Genomic DNA, 25,034 nt, shown 5'->3' with positions numbered 1-25,034 from the left:
TGAAAAAGTTGCCGGCAGACATGCCATGCATGTCCGTCCGGCCGGCGCTTGCGTCGGCCAGACTGTAATTGCCCGGCACTTGCAAAAGTGCCGGCAGAGATGGCTGTCTTTTGCATTTAGGTTGTAGAGTAACTTAAAGAAAGCACGTGGAGAACGAAAAAAGTTGCCGGGAGACATGCCATGCATGTCCGTCCGGCCGGCGCTTGCGTCGGCCAGACTATAATTGCCCGGCACTTTCAAAGTTGCACGTTAACTGGGGTAGGTGAGACTCGACCTTTAAAGGTATCGCCCCGCTAAAACATGCACCCGAACCCCGTCTCGAGGCCTTGGAGACGGGGGGGTAGGTATCATCCGGGGAGGCTCGCGAGGGCGCTTCCCGATGAACAGACACATCATTCTGCCGAAGTGCGACCTGTCGCACTTCAGCAAACAACAAACAACCCCAGGCGGGGGATCACTTGGCTCGTGGGTCGATGAAGAACGCAGCTAGCTGCGAGTCAATTTGCGATCTGCAAAACAGAGAGCATCGAAGGTTTCGAATGCACATTGCGGCCCGGGTCTTTACCTGGGTCGGTCCTGGTTGAGTGTCGGAAGTTTCTAAATGACGTGCTCTTGCGAGCACAGCGCGTGTAACAGCACGCCACGAAAGTCTCGCGGCCGCCTCTCTCAGCGAGGTAAGAGCGGTCGCGAGGTCGAATCCGAAACAGGATCGTTGGGAGTCGACCTTGAGGTCGTCTTCTCGGAGGACTCCATTCTAGTACAAGAAGTGGAAAGACCGGTCTACGGATCCGCGCGTGCGTGGAAGGGGCCTCGAAGGAGCGGGGTGATCCCGGAGCAGTCCGTATCCCGGAAGCAGCTTTTCGAGCACCACTCGGATGCTCGGAAGGTTAAATTTCCAAAGTTTGGAAAGAAGTGGGGTGGGAGAGCCGGCCGGACGACTCAGCTTCGTCCGGGCGGGTGCCTCTCGTTGAACGCAGGGTAAGTTTCCAAAAGTGGTGGAAGAGCCCGTCCGTTCGGTTCGCGCGGAAGGAGAGCTCGGTTAACTTTAGAGGTTTCCGCCGAAGCTCGATAGCCGCCTTACCGTCCGGATGGGAGGACCTGCGTTGGGCGACGAGGAAGATCCCTCGGACCTCCTAGGAAACCGCAAGTGAAAGTTAGCACCCGACCTCGACTCAGGGTTGACCACCCGCACGATTTAAGCATATCAATATGCGGAGGAAAAGAAAATAACAATGATTCCCTCGGTAGCCGCGAGCGAAAAGGGAGAAGCCCGCCACCCAAGCCTCCGGCACGGTCATCCGAGCCGGCGGGCGATTTGGTGGAAGGGAGCGTCCGTAAATCCCGCTCGGCGGGAGGTTCTAAGTGTAACTTGAAAGGACCAACATCCCACAGAGGGTGCTAGGCCCGTGCGAACCTCCGCCTTGCCGAGTCGGGCTGGGCGCCTTCCCAAGGATTCGGGATGCTCTGGAATGCATCCCTAAGTGGGAGGTAGATTCCTCCTAAGGCTAAATATCACCACGAGACCGATAGCGAACAAGTACCGCGAGGGAAAGTTGAAAAGAACTTTGAAGAGAGAGTTCAAGAGTACGTGAAACCGCCTGGGGGTCAAACGGATGGAGCTCGAGAGTTCGATGGGGGAAGGTGATTCAAGGGTTAAGGACCAAGTCTCCGGCCCCCGAGCGGGGTCGTCCCCTTCCTTAGGGACTTCCCGTCTGCGAGGGTGCGTCCGGGACGGTCCCCCTTCATTCCGCGCCCGGTAGGGCACCGCGGCTCGTTGGGATCCGTCCGAAGGGCCTGGGGTGGAGCTCTCCGGCTCGTCCGGAGAACCCCCGGTGACCCGGACGGAACCCGACGGCTCACGGGCAGGCCTGGGGATCCGCCGCCGTTTTTAGGCGGAAGGCGTAGAGGTCGCAGCTCGCTGTGGCGTGCCTGGCAGTGTCCCCCCGTCCCCCGCTCGTCCGGGGGGGTTCGCGGGGGTCGTACTGTGAGCCCCGGGCCCGTGCGGTGTTCAACGAGTGGCCCATCCGACCCGTCTTGAAACACGGACCAAGGAGTCTAGCGCGTGGGCGAGTCTAAGGGAATCACTAAACCCGAAGGCGCAGTCAAAGCGACTGGGACGATCGAGGTGACCCGGAGTCGCTCAACGAAGGGCCCTCGCGCAGTCCCGGGGCGATCCCCCACCTCCGGGTGCGGGGATCGTACCTAAGAGCCCACTCGCTGGGACCCGAAAGATGGTGAACTATGCTCGGCCAGGACGAATCCAGGGGAAACCCTGGTGGAAGTCCGAACCGCCTCTGACGTGCAAATCGACCGTCTGAGCTAAGCATAGTGGCGAAAGGCCAATCGAACCGTCTAGTAGCTGGTTCCCTCCGAAGTGTCCCTCAGGACAGCTGGCGCTCGCAAGGGGGGTCCATCCCGGTAAAGCGAATGACCGGGGGCCTCGGGGCCGAAACGGCCTCGACCCACTCTCAAACTCTGAACGGGATGGAGGTCCCGCTTGCCCCTAGGGCGAAGCGGGGCCTTCTTTTCAGGACCCGAGTGCTCAGTGGGCCGCTCCTGGTAAGCAGGACTGGCGCTGTGGGATGAACCAAACGCCGGGTTAAGGCGCCTGAATCGACGCTGCTCAAACCATGAAAGGCGTCGGTTGCTCAAGACAGCAGGGCGGTGGCCATGGAAGTCGGCATCCGCTAAGGAGTGTGTAACGACTCACCTGCCGAAGCAACCGGCCCTGAAAATGGATGGCAATCGAGCGTCGTGCCTATACCCGGCCGCCGCCGCAATGCTCCATGCATAGGCAACTATGTAAGAATGACGCGGCGGTGAGTAGGAGGGCGCGGCGGTGAGCGTGGAAGGGTCTGGGCGCGAGCCTGCCTGGAGCCGCCGTCGTTGCAGATCTTGGTGGTAGTAGCAAATAATCTGATGAGACCTCGCTGAGGTCAGACGTGGAGAAGGGTTCCGCCTCAACAGCAGTTGCAGGCGGGTGAGCCGGTCCTTAGACCGCGGAGAACTCCCACCGATGCGTCGGGTCAGTTTCGCGTTGCCATTACCAACTTGTTTGTTGTAGTGGTTAGCGCGACGCGCCGGCGTCTCGGCCGCGGTCGAAAGGGAAGTGGGGTATCCAGCCCTCCGCCGCGTCTCGGGACCGGGAGTGCGTCGCGGGTTCCCTCGAAGTCCGTAAGTCCAGGTAACTGGTGGCACCAGGAGAATCCGTCGGGTCCCGGGGGCAGAGTTGTCTGTTCTGTCAGAGCGATCCCCTACGCTCCCCGGAATCTTCCCAGAAGGAGAAGGGGACACTGGGGAAAGCTAAGAGAACCGTAGTTGGGTGCGGTTTCCCCGGGTGCCCGTCGGACCTTGAAAATCTTGGTGGGAACAGCGCAGCAGAGTCCCGAGGCCTGGCCGTACCCGAATCCGCATCTGGCCTCCGAGGTAAAGAGCCTCTTGACGATAGACTAATGTGGGTAAGGGAAGTCGGCAATCTGGATCCGTACCTTCGGAACAAGGATTGGCTCTGGGGACCGGGGCCGGTCGGGGCCCGGGGGGCCACCGCGGGTTCGGTCCGGCGTGGGTCTTCGCGAGGGGCGGGCTCCTGCTCGTCCCGAGCGTGGACCGCGCGTCGGACTTCCGCGAGCGTCCCTGGGCTCTCTGAGGGGAACGCACCGAACCCCTTGCCCCCCTCGGGGGCGCCGGGGGGAACGTGCCTCCCCTCGAGTCGGCCGCCGACGAACGGTCGACTCAGAACCGGCACGGACCAGGGGAATCCGACTGTTTAATTAAAACAAAGCATCCCGACAGCCCGAGAGGGTGTTGACGGGATGTGATTTCTGCCCAGTGCTCTGAATGTCGCGCTGAAGAAATTCAGGGAAGCGCGGGTAAACGGCGGGAGTAACTATGACTCTCTTAAGGTAGCCAAATGCCTCGTCATCCAATTAGTGACGCGCATGAATGGATTAACGAGATTCCCTCTGTCCCTACCTACTGTCTAGCGAAACCACAGCCAAGGGAACGGGCTTGGAGAATGTCAGCGGGGAAAGAAGACCCTGTTGAGCTTGACTCTAGTCTGCCGCTGTCGGGAGACGTGACGAGGTGTAGCATAAGTGGGAGGGCTCCTTCGGGTGCCCGCCGGTGAAATACCACTACTCTCACGGTTTCCCGACTCACCCGGTTGGGCGGGACGCGGGCGTCGGGGCTCCGGCCTCGTCGCACGCCGTTCACGAACCAAGGCCCCACCGGCCGGCCGTGCCTCGCGTGCGGACCGGCCAAGGGGCCGACCCGATCCGGGGACAACGGCAGGCGGGGAGTTCGTCTGGGGCGGAACATCTGTCAAAGGATAACGCAGGTGTCCTAAGGGCGGCTCACCGAGGCCAGAAACCTCGGGTAGAGCGAAAGGGCAAAAGCCGCCCTGATCCGCACCCTCAGTACGGGTGGGACCCGGGAAACCGGGGCCTATCGATCCTCCCCGTCCGAAGGATCTTCGGCGGGAGGTGACAGAAAAGTTACCACAGGGATAACTGGCTCGTGGCCGCCAAGCGTTCATAGCGACGCGGCTTTTTGATCCTTCGATGTCGGCTCTTCTTACCGTGGGGACGCAGCGCTCCCCGAGCGTATGATTGTTCACCAACCAACAAGGAACGTGAGCTGGGTTTAGACCGTCGTGAGACAGGTTAGTTTTATCCTCCTGGCGTTTAGAACGCGGCCAAGGTAATCCTGGTTAGTACGAGAGGAACCCCAGGTTCGGACCAATGGTACCGCGCCGGTTCGATCGAACCTTGGTGCGAAGCTACGTCCGACGGCTGAAGCCTGAACGCCTCTAAGGCCGAAGCCGTGCCCGGAGCTGCGTGACCGTGGGTCCCTGCACTCTGAAAGGCAGAACCACCAACGCTGGACCCCTTCGCCGGGGACCGGTAAGGCGGGGAGCCACCAACCACCCCCCCAAACCGGGGGGTGAGGCTCCCCGCGAGTAGTGCCATCGAGACTCCGCCCACTTGCCCCACTGACCGAGGTCTTTGGGATTCTAGATGGGGATTCAAGGGGTAATCAAAGCACTCGGAAGTTGGGACCCTGAACCACTCGTAGACGACTTGAGTATCTGGCGGGGCGTCGTGAGCGGTGAAGCCTCCGTACGGTGGCGACCCGTTGAAAGGCAGCCCTCGCTTGCAGGTTCGTGCTGTCGGCTGCACGGCACCTGAAACAACTAATATTCTCTTTAAGGAGGTCCCTCCGGGACCTTCGCCGGGAGTCCAGACCCCAGTTTCGACCGGGGGAGGACACCCAAACCGGCAGCCGGCACCTTAACTGGTGCTGCGCACCGGGGCTTCCAGCAGGTGGCGATTCGCTGGACTTTGGGGTTTCGACCCAGCCGACCAAAGAAGAAGAAGAAGGACCTCTTGGAGGCAACAACTTGACTCCAAGCCAAGTTGCGAATGAAAAATGTTCTTTCTTTTGCAGTTAGAAACTAACTGTAGAGAACGAAAGCAGCAGTTGAACACTGTGCAGGCAGAAAGATTTGTCTTTTAGACAAAGACAGAGCAGAGCCAAGCTGGGAGGAAAGTGGAGGAGAGGTGTGTATGTATGTTGTAACTTAATGCTAAGTTAACGCTCCCACCTCCGAGGGCGAAGGAGCTTGGCTTGAACCACGCTTGTCTGTCTGGCAAAGTTAAGCAGTTGTGCGTTTCCCAGACTCTTACCGTATATCGGTACATAGACCGTCAACCAATGAGCATAAGACTCTAGTCGCAATTGGAAAGTTTTCCCAAGCAATTACCCTTTGACTTTAGTTGAGCTTGCATCTGTTGCTTAATGTAACGAAAGAGGTGCAAGTTCCATTCTCCTAGAATTTTTGCCTTTGACGGTAATCTCTGGAGCAAAAGCCGAATGGAAAGTCAAGCTGGGAAGCTTCATTCTCCCAGATCTTTTACCTTTGACTGTAATCTCTGGAGCAAAAGCCGAATAGAAAGTCAAGCTGGGAAGAAAACAGAGGAGGATGATATTGTGTCAATGCTACATTGCCTTGCTTGTACAACTTTCTTGGGAAGCTTTATTCTCCCAGAATTTTTGCCTCTAACGGCAATCTCTGGAGCAAAAGCCGAATAGAAAGTCAAGCTGGGAAGAAAACAGAGGAGGATGATATTGTGTCAATGCTACATTGCCTTGCTTGTACAACTTTCTTGGGAAGCTTTATTCTCCCAGAATTTTTGCCTCTAACGGCAATCTCTGGAGCAAAAGCCGAATAGAAAGTCAAGCTGGGAAGAAAACAGAGGAGGATGATATTGTGTCAATGCTACATTGCGTTGCTTGTCCAAGTTTCTTGGGAAGCTTTATTCTCCCAGAATTTTTGCCTTTAACGGCAATCTCTGGAGCAAAAGCCGAATAGAAAGTCAAGCTGGGAAGAAAACAGAGCCACATTGCGTTGCTTGTACAAGTTTCTTGGGAAGCTTTAATTTCCCAAGATTTTTGCCTTTAACGGCAATCTCTAGAGCAAAAGCCGAATAGAAAGCCAAGCTGAGAAGAAAACAGAGCCACATTGCGTTGCTTGTACAAGTTTCTTGGGAAACTTTATTCTTCCAGAATTTTTGCCTTTAACGGCAATCTCTGGAGCAAAAGCCGAATAGAAAGCCAAGCTGGGAAGAAAACTGAGGAGGAGAATTGTTTGTGCGTGTGTGCCTTTGCCACATTACCGTGCTTTTAGAAGTTTGTCGAGAAGCTTCATTCACCCATAAATTTTACCTTTCACGGCAATCTCTGGAGCAAAAGCCGAATAGAAAGCCAAGCTGGGAAGAAAACACAGGAGGATGATATTGTGTCAATGTAACATTGCGTTGCTTGTCCAAGTTTCTTGGGAAGCTTTATTCTCCCAGAATTTTTGCCTTTAACGGCAATCTCTGGAGCAAAAGCCGAATAGAAAGTCAAGCTGGGAAGAAAACAGAGCCACATTGCGTTGCTTGTACAAGTTTCTTGGGAAGCTTTAATTTCCCAAGATTTTTGCCTTTAACGGCAATCTCTGGAGCAAAAGCCGAATAGAAAGCCAAGCTGGGAAGAAAACAGAGCCACATTGCGTTGCTTGTACAAGTTTCTTGGGAAGCTTTATTCTCCCAGAATTTTTGCCTTTAACGGCAATCTCTGGAGCAAAAGCCGAATAGAAAGTCAAGCTGGGAAGAAAACAGAGCCGCGTTGCTTGTACAAGTTTCTTGGGAAGCTTTATTTTCCCAGAATTTTTGCCTTTAACGGCAATCTCTGGAGCAAAAGCCGAATAGAAAGTTAAGCTGGGAAGAAAACTGAGGAGGAGAATTGTTTGTGTGTGTGTGCCTTTGCCACATTACCGTGCTTTTAGAAGTTAGTCGAGAAGCTTCATTCACCCATAAATTTTACCTTTCACGGCAATCTCTGGAGCAAAAGCCGAATAGAAAGCCAAGCTGGGAAGAAAACACAGGAGGATGATATTGTGTCAATGTAACATTGCGTTGCTTGTCCAAGTTTCTTGGGAAGCTTTATTCTCCCAGAATTTTTGCCTTTAACGGCAATCTCTGGAGCAAAAGCCGAATAGAAAGTCAAGCTGGGAAGAAAACAGAGCCACATTGCGTTGCTTGTACAAGTTTCTTGGGAAGCTTTAATTTCCCAAGATTTTTGCCTTTAACGGCAATCTCTGGAGCAAAAGCCGAATAGAAAGCCAAGCTGAGAAGAAAACAGAGCCACATTGCGTTGCTTGTACAAGTTTCTTGGGAAACTTTATTCTCCCAGAATTTTTGCCTTTAACGGCAATCTCTGGAGCAAAAGCCGAATAGAAAGTCAAGCTGGGAAGAAAACAGAGCCACATTGCGTTGCTTGTACAAGTTTCTTGGGAAGCTTTATTTTCCCAGAATTTTTGCCTTTAACGGCAATCTCTGGAGCAAAATCCGAATAGAAAGCCAAGCTGGGAAGAAAACTGAGGAGGAGAATTGTTTGTGTGTGTGTGCCTTTGCCACATTACCGTGCTTTTAGAAGTTTGTCGAGAAGCTTCATTCACCCATAAATTTTACCTTTCACGGCAATCTCTGGAGCAAAAGCCGAATAGAAAGCCAAGCTGGGAAGAAAACACAGGAGGATGATATTGTGTCAATGTAACATTGCGTTGCTTGTCCAAGTTTCTTGGGAAGCTTTATTCTCCCAGAATTTTTGCCTTTAACGGCAATCTCTGGAGCAAAAGCCGAATAGAAAGTCAAGCTGGGAAGAAAACAGAGCCACATTGCGTTGCTTGTACAAGTTTCTTGGGAAGCTTTAATTTCCCAAGATTTTTGCCTTTAACGGCAATCTCTGGAGCAAAAGCCGAATAGAAAGCCAAGCTGGGAAGAAAACAGAGCCACATTGCGTTGCTTGTCCAAGTTTCTTGGGAAGTTTTATTCTCCCAGAATTTTTGCCTTTAACGGGAATCTCTGGAGCAAAAGCCGAATAGAAAGTCAAGCTGGGAAGAAAACAGAGCCACATTGCGTTGCTTGTACAAGTTTCTTGGGAAGCTTTATTTTCCCAGAATTTTTGCCTTTAACGGCAATCTCTGGAGCAAAAGCCGAATAGAAAGCCAAGCTGGGAAGAAAACTGAGGAGGAGAATTGTTTGTGTGTGTGTGCGTTTGCCACATTACCGTGCTTTTAGAAGTTTGTCGAGAAGCTTCATTCACCCATAAATTTTACCTTTCACGGCAATCTCTGGAGCAAAAGCCGAATAGAAAGCCAAGCTGGGAAGAAAACACAGGAGGATGATATTGTGTCAATGTAACATTGCGTTGCTTGTCCAAGTTTCTTGGGAAGCTTTATTCTCCCAGAATTTTTGCCTTTAACGGCAATCTCTGGAGCAAAAGCCGAATAGAAAGTCAAGCTGGGAAGAAAACAGAGCCACATTGCGTTTCTTGTACAAGTTTCTTGGGAAGCTTTAATTTCCCAAGATTTTTGCCTTTAACGGCAATCTCTGGAGCAAAAGCCGAATAGAAAGCCAAGCTGGGAAGAAAACAGAGCCACATTGCGTTGCTTGTACAAGTTTCTTGGGAAGCTTTATTCTCCCAGAATTTTTGCCTTTAACGGCAATCTCTGGAGCAAAAGCCGAATAGAAAGTCAAGCTGGGAAGAAAACAGAGCCACATTGCGTTGCTTGTACAAGTTTCTTGGGAAGCTTTATTTTCCCAGAATTTTTGCCTTTAACGGAAATCTCTGGAGCAAAAGCCGAATAGAAAGCCAAGCTGGGAAGAAAACTGAGGAGGAGAATTGTTTGTGTGTGTGTGCCTTTGCCACATTACCGTGCTTTTAGAAGTTTGTCGAGAAGCTTCATTCACCCATAAATTTTACCTTTCACGGCAATCTCTGGAGCAAAAGCCGAATAGAAAGCCAAGCTGGGAAGAAAACACAGGAGGATGATATTGTGTCAATGTAACATTGCGTTGCTTGTCCAAGTTTCTTGGGAAGCTTTATTCTCCCAGAATTTTTGCCTTTAACGGCAATCTCTGGAGCAAAAGCCGAATAGAAAGTCAAGCTGGGAAGAAAACAGAGCCACATTGCGTTGCTTGTACAAGTTTCTTGGGAAGCTTTAATTTCCCAAGATTTTTGCCTTTAACGGCAATCTCTGGAGCAAAAGCCGAATAGAAAGCCAAGCTGAGAAGAAAACAGAGCCACATTGCGTTGCTTGTACAAGTTTCTTGGGAAACTTTATTCTCCCAGAATTTTTGCCTTTAACGGCAATCTCTGGAGCAAAAGCCGAATAGAAAGTCAAGCTGGGAAGAAAACAGAGCCACATTGCGTTGCTTGTACAAGTTTCTTGGGAAGCTTTATTTTCCCAGAATTTTTGCCTTTAACGGCAATCTCTGGAGCAAAATCCGAATAGAAAGCCAAGCTGGGAAGAAAACTGAGGAGGAGAATTGTTTGTGTGTGTGTGCCTTTGCCACATTACCGTGCTTTTAGAAGTTTGTCCAGAAGCTTCATTCACCCATAAATTTTACCTTTCACGGCAATCTCTGGAGCAAAAGCCGAATAGAAAGCCAAGCTGGGAAGAAAACACAGGAGGATGATATTGTGTCAATGTAACATTGCGTTGCTTGTCCAAGTTTCTTGGGAAGCTTTATTCTCCCAGAATTTTTGCCTTTAACGGCAATCTCTGGAGCAAAAGCCGAATAGAAAGTCAAGCTGGGAAGAAAACAGAGCCACATTGCGTTGCTTGTACAAGTTTCTTGGGAAGCTTTAATTTCCCAAGATTTTTGCCTTTAACGGCAATCTCTGGAGCAAAAGCCGAATAGAAAGCCAAGCTGGGAAGAAAACAGAGCCACATTGCGTTGCTTGTCCAAGTTTCTTGGGAAGCTTTATTCTCCCAGAATTTTTGCCTTTAACGGCAATCTCTGGAGCAAAAGCCGAATAGAAAGTCAAGCTGGGAAGAAAACAGAGCCACATTGCGTTGCTTGTACAAGTTTCTTGGGAAGCTTTATTTTCCCAGAATTTTTGCCTTTAACGGCAATCTCTGGAGCAAAAGCCGAATAGAAAGCCAAGCTGGGAAGAAAACTGAGGAGGAGAATTGTTTGTGTGTGTGTGCGTTTGCCACATTACCGTGCTTTTAGAAGTTTGTCGAGAAGCTTCATTCACCCATAAATTTTACCTTTCACGACAATCTCTGGAGCAAAAGCCGAATAGAAAGCCAAGCTGGGAAGAAAACACAGGAGGATGATATTGTGTCAATGTAACATTGCGTAGCTTGTCCAAGTTTCTTGGGAAGCTTTATTCTCCCAGAATTTTTGCCTTTAACGGCAATCTCTGGAGCAAAAGCCGAATAGAAAGTCAAGCTGGGAAGAAAACAGAGCCACATTGCGTTTCTTGTACAAGTTTCTTGGGAAGCTTTAATTTCCCAAGATTTTTGCCTTTAACGGCAATCTCTGGAGCAAAAGCCGAATAGAAAGCCAAGCTGGGAAGAATACAGAGCCACATTGCGTTGCTTGTACAAGTTTCTTGGGAAGCTTTATTCTCCCAGAATTTTTGCCTTTAACGGCAATCTCTGGAGCAAAAGCCGAATAGAAAGTCAAGCTGGGAAGAAAACAGAGCCACATTGCGTTGCTTGTACAAGTTTCTTGGGAAGCTTTATTTTCCCAGAATTTTTGCCTTTAACGGAAATCTCTGGAGCAAAAGCCGAATAGAAAGCCAAGCTGGGAAGAAAACTGAGGAGGAGAATTGTTTGTGTGTGTGTGCCTTTGCCACATTACCGTGCTTTTAGAAGTTTGTCGAGAAGCTTCATTCACCCATAAATTTTACCTTTCACGGCAATCTCTGGAGCAAAAGCCGAATAGAAAGCCAAGCTGGGAAGAAAACACAGGAGGATGATACTGTGTCAATGTAACATTGCGTTGCTTGTCCAAGTTTCTTGGGAAGCTTTATTCTCCCAGAATTTTTGCCTTTAACGGCAATCTCTGGAGCAAAAGCCGAATAGAAAGTCAAGCTGGGAAGAAAACAGAGCCACATTGCGTTTCTTGTACAAGTTTCTTGGGAAGCTTTAATTTCCCAAGATTTTTGCCTTTAACGGCAATCTCTGGAGCAAAAGCCGAATAGAAAGCCAAGCTGGGAAGAAAACAGAGCCACATTGCGTTGCTTGTCCAAGTTTCTTGGGAAGCTTTATTCTCCCAGAATTTTTGCCTTTAACTGCAATCTCTGGAGCAAAAGCCGAATAGAAAGTCAAGCTGGGAAGAAAACAGAGCCACATTGCGTTTCTTGTACAAGTTTCTTGGGAAGCTTTAATTTCCCAAGATTTTTGCCTTTAACGGCAATCTCTGGAGCAAAAGCCGAATAGAAAGCCAAGCTGGGAAGAAAACACAGGAGGATGATATTGTGTCAATGTAACATTGCGTTGCTTGTCCAAGTTTCTTGGGAAGCTTTATTCTCCCAGAATTTTTGCCTTTAACGGCAATCTCTGGAGCAAAAGCCGAATAGAAAGTCAAGCTGGGAAGAAAACAGAGCCACATTGCGTTGCTTGTACAAGTTTCTTGGGAAGCTTTAATTTCCCAAGATTTTTGCCTTTAACGGCAATCTCTGGAGCAAAAGCCGAATAGAAAGCCAAGCTGGGAAGAAAACAGAGCCACATTGCGTTGCTTGTCCAAGTTTCTTGGGAAGCTTTATTCTCCCAGAATTTTTGCCTTTAACGGCAATCTCTGGAGCAAAAGCCGAATAGAAAGTCAAGCTGGGAAGAAAACAGAGCCACATTGCGTTGCTTGTACAAGTTTCTTGGGAAGCTTTATTTTCCCAGAATTTTTGCCTTTAACGGCAATCTCTGGAGCAAAAGCCGAATAGAAAGCCAAGCTGGGAAGAAAACTGAGGAGGAGAATTGTTTGTGTGTGTGTGCGTTTGCCACATTACCGTGCTTTTAGAAGTTTGTCGAGAAGCTTCATTCACCCATAAATTTTACCTTTCACGGCAATCTTTGGAGCAAAAGCCGAATAGAAAGCCAAGCTGGGAAGAAAACACAGGAGGATGATATTGTGTCAATGTAACATTGCGTTGCTTGTCCAAGTTTCTTGGGAAGCTTTATTCTCCCAGAATTTTTGCCTTTAACGGCAATCTCTGGAGCAAAAGCCGAATAGAAAGTCAAGCTGGGAAGAAAACAGAGCCACATTGCGTTTCTTGTACAAGTTTCTTGGGAAGCTTTAATTTCCCAAGATTTTTGCCTTTAACGGCAATCTCTGGAGCAAAAGCCGAATAGAAAGCCAAGCTGGGAAGAAAACAGAGCCACATTGCGTTGCTTGTCCAAGTTTCTTGGGAAGCTTTATTCTCCCAGAATTTTTGCCTTTAACTGCAATCTCTGGAGCAAAAGCCGAATAGAAAGTCAAGCTGGGAAGAAAACAGAGCCACATTGCGTTTCTTGTACAAGTTTCTTGGGAAGCTTTAATTTCCCAAGATTTTTGCCTTTAACGGCAATCTCTGGAGCAAAAGCCGAATAGAAAGCCAAGCTGGGAAGAAAACACAGGAGGATGATATTGTGTCAATGTAACATTGCGTTGCTTGTCCAAGTTTCTTGGGAAGCTTTATTCTCCCAGAATTTTTGCCTTTAACGGCAATCTCTGGAGCAAAAGCCGAATAGAAAGTCAAGCTGGGAAGAAAACAGAGCCACATTGCGTTGCTTGTACAAGTTTCTTGGGAAGCTTTAATTTCCCAAGATTTTTGCCTTTAACGGCAATCTCTGGAGCAAAAGCCGAATAGAAAGCCAAGCTGGGAAGAAAACAGAGCCACATTGCGTTGCTTGTCCAAGTTTCTTGGGAAGCTTTATTCTCCCAGAATTTTTGCCTTTAACGGCAATCTCTGGAGCAAAAGCCGAATAGAAAGCCAAGCTGGGAAGAAAACTGAGGAGGAGAATTGTTTGTGTGTGTGTGCGTTTGCCACATTACCGTGCTTTTAGAAGTTTGTCGAGAAGCTTCATTCACCCATAAATTTTACCTTTCACGGCAATCTTTGGAGCAAAAGCCGAATAGAAAGCCAAGCTGGGAAGAAAACACAGGAGGATGATATTGTGTCAATGTAACATTGCGTTGCTTGTCCAAGTTTCTTGGGAAGCTTTATTCTCCCAGAATTTTTGCCTTTAACGGCAATCTCTGGAGCAAAAGCCGAATAGAAAGTCAAGCTGGGAAGAAAACAGAGCCACATTGCGTTTCTTGTACAAGTTTCTTGGGAAGCTTTAATTTCCCAAGATTTTTGCCTTTAACGGCAATCTCTGGAGCAAAAGCCGAATAGAAAGCCAAGCTGAGAAGAAAACAGAGCCACATTGCGTTGCTTGTACAAGTTTCTTGGGAAGCTTTATTCTCCCAGAATTTTTGCCTTTAACGGCAATCTCTGGAGCAAAAGCCGAATAGAAAGTCAAGCTGGGAAGAAAACAGAGCCACATTGCGTTGCTTGTACAAGTTTCTTGGGAAGCTTTATTTTCCCAGAATTTTTGCCTTTAACGGAAATCTCTGGAGCAAAAGCCGAATAGAAAGCCAAGCTGGGAAGAAAACTGAGGAGGAGAATTGTTTGTGTGTGTGTGCCTTTGCCACATTACCGTGCTTTTAGAAGTTTGTCGAGAAGCTTCATTCACCCATAAATTTTACCTTTCACGGCAATCTCTGGAGCAAAAGCCGAATAGAAAGCCAAGCTGGGAAGAAAACACAGGAGGATGATATTGTGTCAATGTAACATTGAGTTGCTTGTCCAAGTTTCTTGGGAAGCTTTATTCTCCCAGAATTTTTGCCTTTAACGGCAATCTCTGGAGCAAAAGCCGAATAGAAAATCAAGCTGGGAAGAAAAGAGAGGAGGATGATATTGTGTCACTGCCACATTGCGTTGCTTGTACAAGTTTGTTGGGAAGCTTTATTGTCCCAGAATTTTTGCCTTTGAGGGCAATCTCTGGAGCAAAAGCCGAATGGAAAGTGAAGCTGGGAGGAAAACATAGGAGGATGTTATTGTGTCACTGCCACATTGCCTTGCTTGTACAAGTTTCTCGGGAAGATTTATTCTCCCAGAATTTTTGCCTTTGACGGTAATCTCTGGAGCAAAAGCCGAATGGAAAGTGAAGCTGGGAAGAAATCATAGGAGGATGTTATTGTGTCACTGCTACATTGCGTTGCTTGTATATGTTTCTTTGGAAGCTTTATTCTCCCAGAATTTTTGCCTTTGACGGTAATCTTTGGAGCAAAAGCCGAATAGAAAGTCAAGCTGGGAAGAAAAAAGAGGAGGATGATATTGTGTCACTGCAACATTGCGTTGCTTCTATATATGTTTCTTGGGAAGCTTTATTTTCCCAGAATTTTTTTGCCTTTGACGGTAATCTCTGGAGCAAAAGCCGAATAGAAAGTCAAGCTGGGAAGAAAACTGAAGAGGAGAATTGTTTGTGTGTGTGTGTGCCTTTGCAACTTTACCGTGCTTTTACAAGTTTGTCGAGAAGTTTTATTCTCCCAGAATTTTTGCCTTTCACGGCAATCTCTGGAGCAAAAGCCGAATGGAAAGTGAAGCTGGGAAGAAAACATAGGAGGATGTTATTGTGTCACTGCCACATTGCCTTGCTTGTACAAGTTTCTCGGGAAGATTTATTCTCCCAGAATTTTTGCCTTTCACGGCAATCTCTGGAGCAAAAGCCGAATAGAAAGTCAAGCTGGGAAGAAAACAGAGGAGGATGATGTGTCAATGCCACATTGCGTTGCTTGTACAAGTTTCTTGGGAAGCTTTATTCTCCCAGAATTTTTGCCTTTCACGGCAATCTCTGGAGCAAACGCCGAATAGAAAGTCAAGCTGGGAAGAAAACAGAGGAGGATGATATTGTGTCAATGCCACATTGCCTTGCTTGTACAAGTTTCTTGGGAAGCTTTATTGTCCCAGAATTTTTGCCTTTGACGGCAATCTCTGGAGCAAAAGCCGAATAGAAAGTCAAGCTGGGAAGGAAACAGAGTGTGTGCGTGTCATTGCCACATTGCGGTGCTTGTACAAGTTGAAAGTCATTTCTTCTTGCTGTGCTCTCGCTTTCGCCAAGAAAGTTTAGGTTTTTTTTATTATTATTATTTGTTGCAAGTTTTAGACTACATCGATCAGTAATTTTCCCAAGGTGCATAGTTAGCCTTTTTAAGCTGAAAGCAAACTTTATCACTGTAATTTTTTGCGAAGGAAACACGTTCATTTCTGAGCATCCGAACGAGCACACTTGGGATTTTTGCTTCCAAAAAATTACTCTAGCCTTTGCGCTTAACTTCCCTTGCTTTAATTATTGAAGTATAATGTTGCATCTTCCATCCTATCGAATTTTGAAACATTCCCGCCAAAAGTGACTTTTCAATTCAAACTTGAAAACCGTTCAAATTCAGTATTTACACTGAATTTCAAATGGAGAATCAAACATGGTCACCCATGGTCTTTCGCTACAGTTTTGTGTTTTAGAAACCGTTTATAGGGTGCTTGCTGCCCAGATGGCTGGGAAGTAGACTTTCGTCACTCGATGGTGGGAGAAACCGGTCTTGCACGTTTCTCATATACCTGCTTTGGGAGACCAGGTACATTTCTCCCCAACCCCCTCCCTTCTTCTTCGGCCGGTCGGTCGCGTAAATTCGAACTGGAAATCTTTTTGGGCAACCTTTTCTTCTTCCCTTCATTGTATTGCTTAATTTGAAGCAGAAAGGAAGCCATAATCTCAAGATGGATTTCAGGTGAGTGTGTGGATTTTAAAATGAGCTATTTGTTGTGTTATTTGTTGATTTATTATGTGCCACGCGCATAACGATGTCTTGTCATTAAACGAAGGCCATTTTTCTCCAACAGTACAGAAGCTATGCTGCCTTCGGGTAACCATGCAACGCCCGTATTTGGAGGTTTGGCAGTCGAGGACATCGAATTTTTAGAGTCAATTAACGGGGCTTTGATTGAACTTCAAAATGAAGAAAGGGAACTTCAACTCCCCTACCCAGAGACCATGTCGGTGGAGCAGCTGGAGGCATCTTTGAAGATCGTCAACGAGTTAATTGTAAGTCCAATCAGGTGACGAAGAGGTTTCACTTGTATTTTCGTGTGTGCAATATTCTAAATTGTTATGTCCGTTTCTACAGCTATTTTTCTTTCATTTTTGTCTTTGCAGCGACAAGAAACACAGGTACAGATCGTCAACGAGTTAATTGTAAGTCCAATCAGGTGACGAAGAGGTTTCACTTGTATTTTCGTGTGTGCAATATTCTAAATTGATATGTCCGTTTCTACAGCTATTTTTCTTTCATTTTTGTCTTTGCAGCGACAAGAAACACAGGTACATTAAGAGCCACAACAGCAGCAGCCACACCAAATGCAACAACAGCATCTACAACAACAACAACAGATTGAGGAGGCTCCGACACCCCCACCTCTACCCGCACTGAAGAAGAAGAAGAAGAACAACAACGTAAGGCGGAAGGTGAGTTATTCGTAGAAATTCAAATGTTCGCTCTGTGCCTGTATTTAATTGTAAATCGATAAATCTCTGCGTGTCGGTGTTAAACTCATGCCTTTGTCTTCCCTCTTTGTATTTTGCAGAAGATCTGCCCAGAGTGCGGGGAGGAGTCGGCAACTGTTCCACGGCACCTTCGGAGGAGGCACTTATATTCCAACAAGCAGATGGAGGACTACTTTGCCTCCTCTGAGGGGATGAGGAAGATAAAAAATCCTGACCGGCGCGTCAATTGTAAGGTCGACGGCTGCCGGGGAAGCGTCATAAAGAAGGGCCAGCACCTTATTCAAGATCATTCATTGAAGCGGGGTACAAGAGAGTACAAGAGACTGATGGCGCTTTCCCGGGGGTGGGTGAGGGTTGACGACGAGGAGAAGGTTGCAGCTTTGTAAATATTTTTAGTTTAATTGTGGTTGTTGTTATCATTATTATAAACATCGAGGTGTTTAATATTTTGCTTTTCGTTGATTTAATATTGTAAATAATATTTCTTGTGTGTTTAATTATGTTTATTTTTTATTGATTATTATCTACGATTATTATTTTATATTCATTGTTTCTTGTATTGTATCATTCGGCTTCTTTGATTTGTAAATATCTATGTGCTTTCTATTTTCTATTGTTATTTTTTTATAAGATTTGGTAATTTATTTTGATTGTATGTGATTCATTGTCTTATTTTTTCTATTGTTATTTTGTTAAATAAAATTATTTTTCTTTTTTTTAAAAATAAATGTGGAATTTTATTTAAACCATCTTTGCTTCTTGTTTTTGTAATGAATATTTTGGTTTTGATAAAATTAAAGAAATGAGTAATGATAATCGTTAATCGCAACGACTGTGGTTGATGATGATTGAATTGTTTAAAGTCCACTTTATGCACAGAAAGGCTAATCAGGACTGGACCTACAGTTTAAAGTGGAATTCGAACCATTTGGTTTAATCGCAAAAATGAATATTTAATCGTTAAGTCCACTTTATGCACAGAAAGGCTAATCAGGACTGGACCTACAGTTCAAAGTGGAATTCGAACCATTTGGTTTAATCGCAAAAATGAATATTTAATTGTTAAGTCCACTTTATGCACAGAAATGCTAATCAGGACTGGATCTACAGTTTAAAGTGGGACTCGAACCATTTGGTTTAATCGCAAAAATTAATATTTAATTGTTGTCTCAAGTCCACTTTATGCACAGAAAGGCTAATCAGGACTGGACTTTATGCACAGAAAGGCTAATCAGGACTGGACCTACAGTTTAAAGTGGGACTCGAACCATTTGGTTTAATTGCAAAAATGAATATTTAATTGTCAAGTCCACTTTATGCACAGAAAGGCTAATCAGGACTCGACCTACAGTTTAAAGTGGAATTCGAACCATTTGGTTTAATCGCAAAAATGAATATTTAATTGTTAAGTCCACTTTATGCACAGAAAGGCCAATCAGGACTGGACCTACAGTTTAAAGTGGGACTCGAACCATTTGGTTTAATTGCAAAAATGAATATTTAATTGTTAAGTCCACTTTATGCACAGAAAGGCTAATCAGGACTGGACCTACAGTTTAAAGTGGGACTCGAACCATTTGGTTTAATCGCAAAAATGAATATTTAATTGTTGTCTCAAGTCCACTTTATGCACAGAAAGGCTAATCAGGACTGGACTTTATGCACAGAAAGGCTAATCAGGACTGGACCTACAGTTTAAAGTGGGACTCGAACCATTTGGTTTAATCGCAAAAATGAATATTTAATTGTCAAGTCCACTTTATGCACAGAAAGGCTAATCAGGACTCGACCTACAGTTTAAAGTGGAATTCGAACCATTTGGTTTAATCGCAAAAATGAATATTTAATTGTTAAGTCCACTTTATGCACAGAAAGGCTAATCAGGACTCGACCTACAGTTTAAAATGGGATCCTATATATGCACAGTTTCCATTGAGGCAGAAATGCTGTAGCGTCCTTGCGACTCCATCGAAGCACAAATCATGTAGCGTGCTCTGGGAGCACAGTGAACATGGAAACACAAAGCCTACGTTCGAGCGTGCTTATCCTCAGTTGACGTCTCTGCAACCTCTTGAAGAGGTCTCTCTTCTATAGCTGGAGCAAGACGGTGAGCGGTCACGGTGGAACTTGATCTGGCACCTCCCCTGGATGGTGAGTTTAATCTTCGTTTTAAGTGAAGGTAGTGATTCAACATTCTGCATTGGTTTAGACACGTTTACGGCATTTTATCCGAATATTTGTTCTCATTCAAAATATCAACTTTCTGCAGGGTTTTAAAGCACTTTCGCATCTGCCTTTCGTCATTCCGCTACACCTGGGGTGATATGATTGACAGCTTTATCTGGGTACACTTGTAATCCTCTTACCTGTATGTGCTCTTTATGTTTCACGGTTGGTTGGTTCCCGGCCACCTGGGGTTTTCTGATTGACAGCTTTATCTGGGTACACTTGTAATCCTCTTACCTGTATGTGCTATTTACGTTTCACGGTTGGTTGGTTCCCGGCTACCTGAGGTGGCCGGCCACCTGGGGTTTTCTGATTGACAGCTTTATCTGGGTACACTTGTAATCCTCTTACCTGTATGTGCTCTTTATGTTTCATTGTGAATGAAAATGGTAATTAAGATGTAAAGTAAAATTTTGCTTTCTTTTGTCTCCAGGAAAGCAAGCGTACACGCAACAGGAAGGTGTGCCCGGCTTGCGGAATTTCCATGATGGACGTCCCGAGGCATCTCCGAAACAAACACGGATGGAGCCGCGAGAAGTCTTCTGCATTCCGTTACTTGCCAAGCTCTTTGAGGAAAAGCATTCAAAAGAGACGTTTGAAAGTTTGCCCGATTTCCGGCTGCCCTGCTAAGGTGAGGAGGTTGGACCAGCATGCGGTGGTGGTTCACGGATACGACAGGAATTCCAAGGACTACAGAGGTCTGCTTGCAGAGGAGCGGCGAAGGAGAGTCAACGCAAGCTCGTGCCGAGAGGATGAAGATGGTGCTGGTGGAGAATATGAAGAGGATGTAGTGGATGCAAGATCTGTGATATCGGAACGATTGTATGCAGATTTTCGGTCGTGGCTTGGGACGCTGGATGGCGGGCTCGTAAGGGAACGTCGGATAGTGGATGAACATGCATTTCAGGCAAAGTCGGCGATTGACTTTGCTTGCTTGGAACATCTGAACGAGTTAGCTTCGGCTCGAGGGATCTCCAAGACTAGAGCTTTTTTCGAAGACAGCCTGGCCGACCGAAGACCGGGAACTTGCCTCTCCTACCTCGGTTCTCTGTCGAACCTTGTGAAATTTGCGCTGCAGCGGAAATTGGTTTCTTCCGAGCAAGCTGGATGCTGTCTGGGTCACTACCAGAAATGGGCAAAGTCGTTCCGAGTTCTGGAGAAGAAGAGGCGATCCGAGGTAATGGAAATAGAACAGAAAAATGCCGTAACCCCCGAAAATGTGTCAAAGTTTGAAAATGGGCCGGTATCCCGGCGCTTCGAGGAGATTTTGCGGAAGGTAACTTCGGACGAAAGCTTCACGCCATCAAGAGCTGATCGCACCACTGTCCGCAACTACTTGTTGTTGCAGATTCTACTCTCCACCGCGCAAAGGCCGTCAGCAATAGTAAACATGACACTGAAGGAATTCCAGGAGACTTCCTGCTTGCAGGTACAGGTGGAGGAAGGGAAACGTGATGTGCACGTCATTAGAGTTCATGATCACAAGACTGCGGCACACTGTGGACCTGCTAACATTTGCGTCACCCAAAAAGTGTACGGCCATTTGAAGACCTACGTTGAAAACATTAGACCCGGCTGTTTCCCCGATCACGACTTTGTCTTCGTTACCGACGGAGGGAAGAGGATGTCGGTTTCCCAATTTTCACACTGCATACAGAGTATATGGGCCCAGGCTGGGTGCAACACCAAGATTACCTCCAGGGTTATGAGAAAGACGGCTGTTTCTCTTGTACACTCCCAAGCGCCGAACGAAAGGAGCGATCTGGCAGGTTTGATGAGCCATTCGCTCACCACGGCTGAGAACACTTACAAGTTTTACACGCGTCCCTACCAGAGTGCTTTAACATCGGTAACCCTTCAAAACATGCTGAGGAAACCAACCAGAGCACCACACTCGGATGCAATAAGAAATGAGGACATTCAGCCTTTGTGAAATTGACACGTGTATGTTTCAGTTTGGGTTGTGGCGCAGTGTAATTTGAAATATGTTTGAACAAATGTATAATTATCTCTCATCTATAGTATAATTTGAAATAAGGCTAGATCGATCGTTCAAGTATGATGCAATCACCTAAAGCTGTTCGCGTTGCTATGTAGCACAAGTCACGGTCTCCAGAGTACACCCTGATCTTTGCGACTCCCTGTTTGACTTTTGGCATCCCTTAACTTCGCTTATAAAAGGAAGCGTGTCATCTTCTCTCTGTTGCATTTGGGGTTTGTGCTACTTTCCGCACAGTTCTTTGAGCTTCATGGAGGAACCTAAAGACCAATGCACCTCGGTGAGCATCGACAAATTTGAGGGAGAAGGTGGATTCTTGCGAGTCCTGCCTCACCAGGCAGAGGAAGTTGGCCGCATCGAGTTGGAAGGCCTGAAGCCGGGGGAGACCGAAAGCGTTCAAACTCTAACCACTCTCCCAGAGTTGCAGGAAACGGAGTCAAACTCGCTAGTTCCAAAGGATGTCGCCTTTACGATGGGGCTCTTGCGAGCGTAAAGAAGGATCAAGGAAAAGGCCATGGTAATTTTTTACTTTCATTCTCTGTGCGTGTATTCAAGTGTGAAGTTTTTTTTCTAATCAATCTATATTATAATTGTAATAATTTATCTTGATATTGTAACTTTTTGTTACATTTGTTTGTATGCTTGCTTACTTATATTTCATTTATCACGTATTAAGAACATCATTCTTACGTATTTAGTACACATTACAACGTGCATTTGGGCATGATTGTTTTGCACAAGGTACTTGCTCCCATTGTTGCTTACTCCTTTGAATGGTGTTCTATTCCACGTAAACTCAGAGTCCATTTTATGCAGTTGAGGTAATCACGTCGGTGTCATGTTGGCCGGGATTCGAACCCACGTCCACTGCATTGCCAGGATAGCAATATGATGCATGTTCTAAACATTTTTTTCCGATTCATCTTTAAAATTGTGCGATCGGAAAGCTTGATTATAATTACTTGGAACTTCTTATCTTTTCAGGTTACCGGCAGCGAGCGGAAGAGGATGAAAAAGGTCTGTCCCGAATGTGAAGCCAGTTTAGTCAACGTCCCGAGACATCTCCGCAGGAAGCATTCCTGGAGCCACGAGAGATCTGCGGGCTATCGCTACACGCCGGGAGGATTGAGGGAATGTATCAGGGCAGGGCGTCGCAAGGACTGTCCTCTTCCTGGTTGTCCCTCGAAGGTGAAAAGGTTGGATAAGCACTGCAAGTTTGTTCACGGTTACAAGAAGAACGCGATGCCTTTCGGAAAGTTCACGGCCGAGTCGTCTAACTGCTTGGAGCAGGTTGCCAACCACAACTACGAGAAAGAACAAGCATGTCGCCCCAACCCCGAAATGGACTCGTTTGCCGAATTCCGGGAGTGGTTGAGATCGACGGATGGGAGCACCGATTCTAGGATTGCAGCACAGCACATGTCACAGGCGAAGTCGGTCATCGACACCGCCGGTCTGGAAAGTCACGACGAAATCGCCAAGGAACCGGCAATTGCCAAAGTCGGTCTCTTCTTTCGAGATCAAATACGGGATAGAAGACCTGGGACGTGTCTATCTTATCTAGGTTCCATTTCTCGTTTTGTTAAATTTCTTGAGCTTCGGAGGAAGGCCATTTCATCAGACGAGGCAGAACGCTGTCTCGCCGAGTATCGTGAGATTGGAAGATGGTTACGTGCTTCGGGGAACAAGAAAAGATAAAAAAAACTTTGATATAAAACTTTTTGAAAGCTCGTTGGTGGCTGTAGGCCTTATGCATTTTGACTGAAATATTTGCTGTTGGTATTTTTAAAATCAGATAATTTTTCAATCTTCAGTATACGTTAATGAGGCTGAAACTTTGTATTGTTTTTTCTCTTGGACATTGAAAACGAACGAATCGCATACTGAAGAAACTTTACGAACTTGAATGTGTATCTTGCAAATTTAATGTAAAGAACAGTGTTTTCTATTTTGTGTATTGTGGAGTGCAGTTAGTTTAAATAAATCACTCATTGATAATAAAAAATGTACTTTCACTCTGTTGCATGTAATTTGAAATAATAAATGAACATTTAATTTAAAACAAATATTCAGAAGTTCTACGAACTTGCATGTGTATCTCCCAAATTTAATGTAAAGAAAAGTGTTTTCTATTTTGTGTATTGTGGAGTGCAGTTTAAATAATTCACTTATTGTTAATAAAGAAATATGTACTTTCACTCTGTTGCATGTTATTTGAAATAATATAAGAACATTTAATTTAAAACAAATATTGAGAAACACTTTCTTTATTCCACTCTAAAAATGTCTTTCTCAACTGGTTCCACAAATAGTTCCACGTATATGTGCTACATCCGGAGGTTGGATTTTGGTTACCACGAGAGAACCTAACCTAACCTAACCTAACCTAACCTAACCTAACCTAACCTAACCGACTCGCTATATTGGAGCATCTCCGACCCTAATTGTTGGGTTTCTTTTGGTACTTAGTTTTCCTTTCAGGACAAGGTATTTGGTCTTGTTTAAGGACAGTTGGAGTTTTGCTTGACTGCACCATTCCTTAAGTGTCCGTAAGGAGTCGTTGACCGCCAGTTCCACACCTCTTCTGGAGTTTCCCGAGCATATCAGCACAATATCGTCCTCGTAGGCTATTACACCGTCTATGTGGTCATTATTTGCGAGAGCCTGCAGGCAAGGCTCCAAGTTCAAATTCCATAGGTGCGGTCCCAAGACCGAACCCTGTGGGCAGCCCTTGGTTGTGGTTTTTGACACTGTTTCTCCGTGTAGGTCCAGGTATACCTTTCTCCCTCTGAAGTAATCCTCCAAAATGTGAGTCAGGGTGGCTGGGCAGTCCAATTCTCGCAGGGTTTTGAAGAGGTGGGGCCACCAGAGATTGTCGAAAGCTCCCGTTATGTCGGCGAAAACCGCCACAACCAGCTTATAGTGTCTGATAGTGCTTTCAGACACTTTCTTTAAGGATGCCCCCTCGGGGGCATTCGCCGGGAGTCCAGACCCCGGCCGGTTTCGGCCGGCCGGGGGAGGACTTCCAAAACGGCGGCATTCACGCAAGTATTCGCCGCCGGGGCTTCCGGCATGTGGCGGATAGCTGGACTTGGGGTTTTTGGGTCCGTGTACGGCACGGGACCCTACAACCCAGCCGACCAAAATACTGACACCCCAGGTTAACCTGGGAGTGCGGAAAGGCTTGGACAATGTCAGCGGCGGGGAAAGAAGACCTTGTTGAGCTTGACTCTAGCCTACCGCTGTCGGGAGATGTGACGAGGTGTAGCATAAGTGGGAGGGCTCCTTCGGGTGCCCGCCGGTGAAATACCACCAATCCCGACGGTCGGCTTTTGCTGTAGAACACTGGAAATGGGCGTTGATGGTGCTTGGCGGAGGTAGGTGAATGCGGATGATTCTGCACTGAAGAGAAATCGGTGCAGGGTAGCCGAGTGCTGGGCTGAAGAGAGTGTCGTCTTTAAGACATACACTTGCGGAGCTTGAGACTCTAGTCTGCACGTGTGTGCCTGCCTCCTTAAATCGAGCCTTCGAGGACGGGACCTATATAATAGGAGCTTGAGTTGGCTGCATTCAAGTATGACGCCCTGGAACTCGTCGGCAATCTTCCGTAGCTCACCGCCTTCACATCAAGCTGCCGCCAGCGACGTGGAGAGTCACACGGCACCGACGCGGAGGAAGATTATTCTCCCGCAGTTACCAGTTTACTTGGTGACATCCGATCCAATGTTTGTATAGGTGAGCTACTTTCTCTCTAAAAGAAAGGTGACAGGACTTGCCCGGCAGTAACATCCATCGGAGGAGTGCCTACACCCGGGGCTCTCCGCCGGAAGTCCAGACCCCGGCCGGTTTCGGCCGGCCGGGGGAGGACTTCCTAACCGGCGGCATTCACGC

The 25,034-nt window shown here is 46.9% G+C and overlaps 2 non-coding genes across 2 annotated transcripts; both read left to right on the top strand.

Annotated features, from left to right (window-relative positions):
* Positions 1-438: 438 nt before the first annotated feature.
* Positions 439-590, top strand: LOC146002715 (5.8S ribosomal RNA). The gene has a single exon (XR_014443751.1). It is a non-coding gene; the product is annotated as a 5.8S ribosomal RNA (ribosomal RNA).
* A 572-nt stretch (positions 591-1,162) lies between these two features.
* On the top strand, positions 1,163-5,163 carry LOC146002716 (large subunit ribosomal RNA). Its single transcript, XR_014443752.1, has one exon. It is a non-coding gene; the product is annotated as a large subunit ribosomal RNA (ribosomal RNA).
* The last annotated feature ends 19,871 nt before the right edge of the window (positions 5,164-25,034 follow it).

The sequence above is a fragment of the Lepisma saccharinum genome, chromosome 18 (assembly GCF_977018435.1).
Source record: "Lepisma saccharinum chromosome 18, izLepSacc3.1, whole genome shotgun sequence".
Taxonomy (NCBI): Eukaryota; Metazoa; Arthropoda; class Insecta; order Zygentoma; family Lepismatidae; genus Lepisma; species Lepisma saccharinum.
Note: the sequence above shows the minus strand (reverse complement) of the source record. Positions and strands in the feature narration are given on the sequence as shown.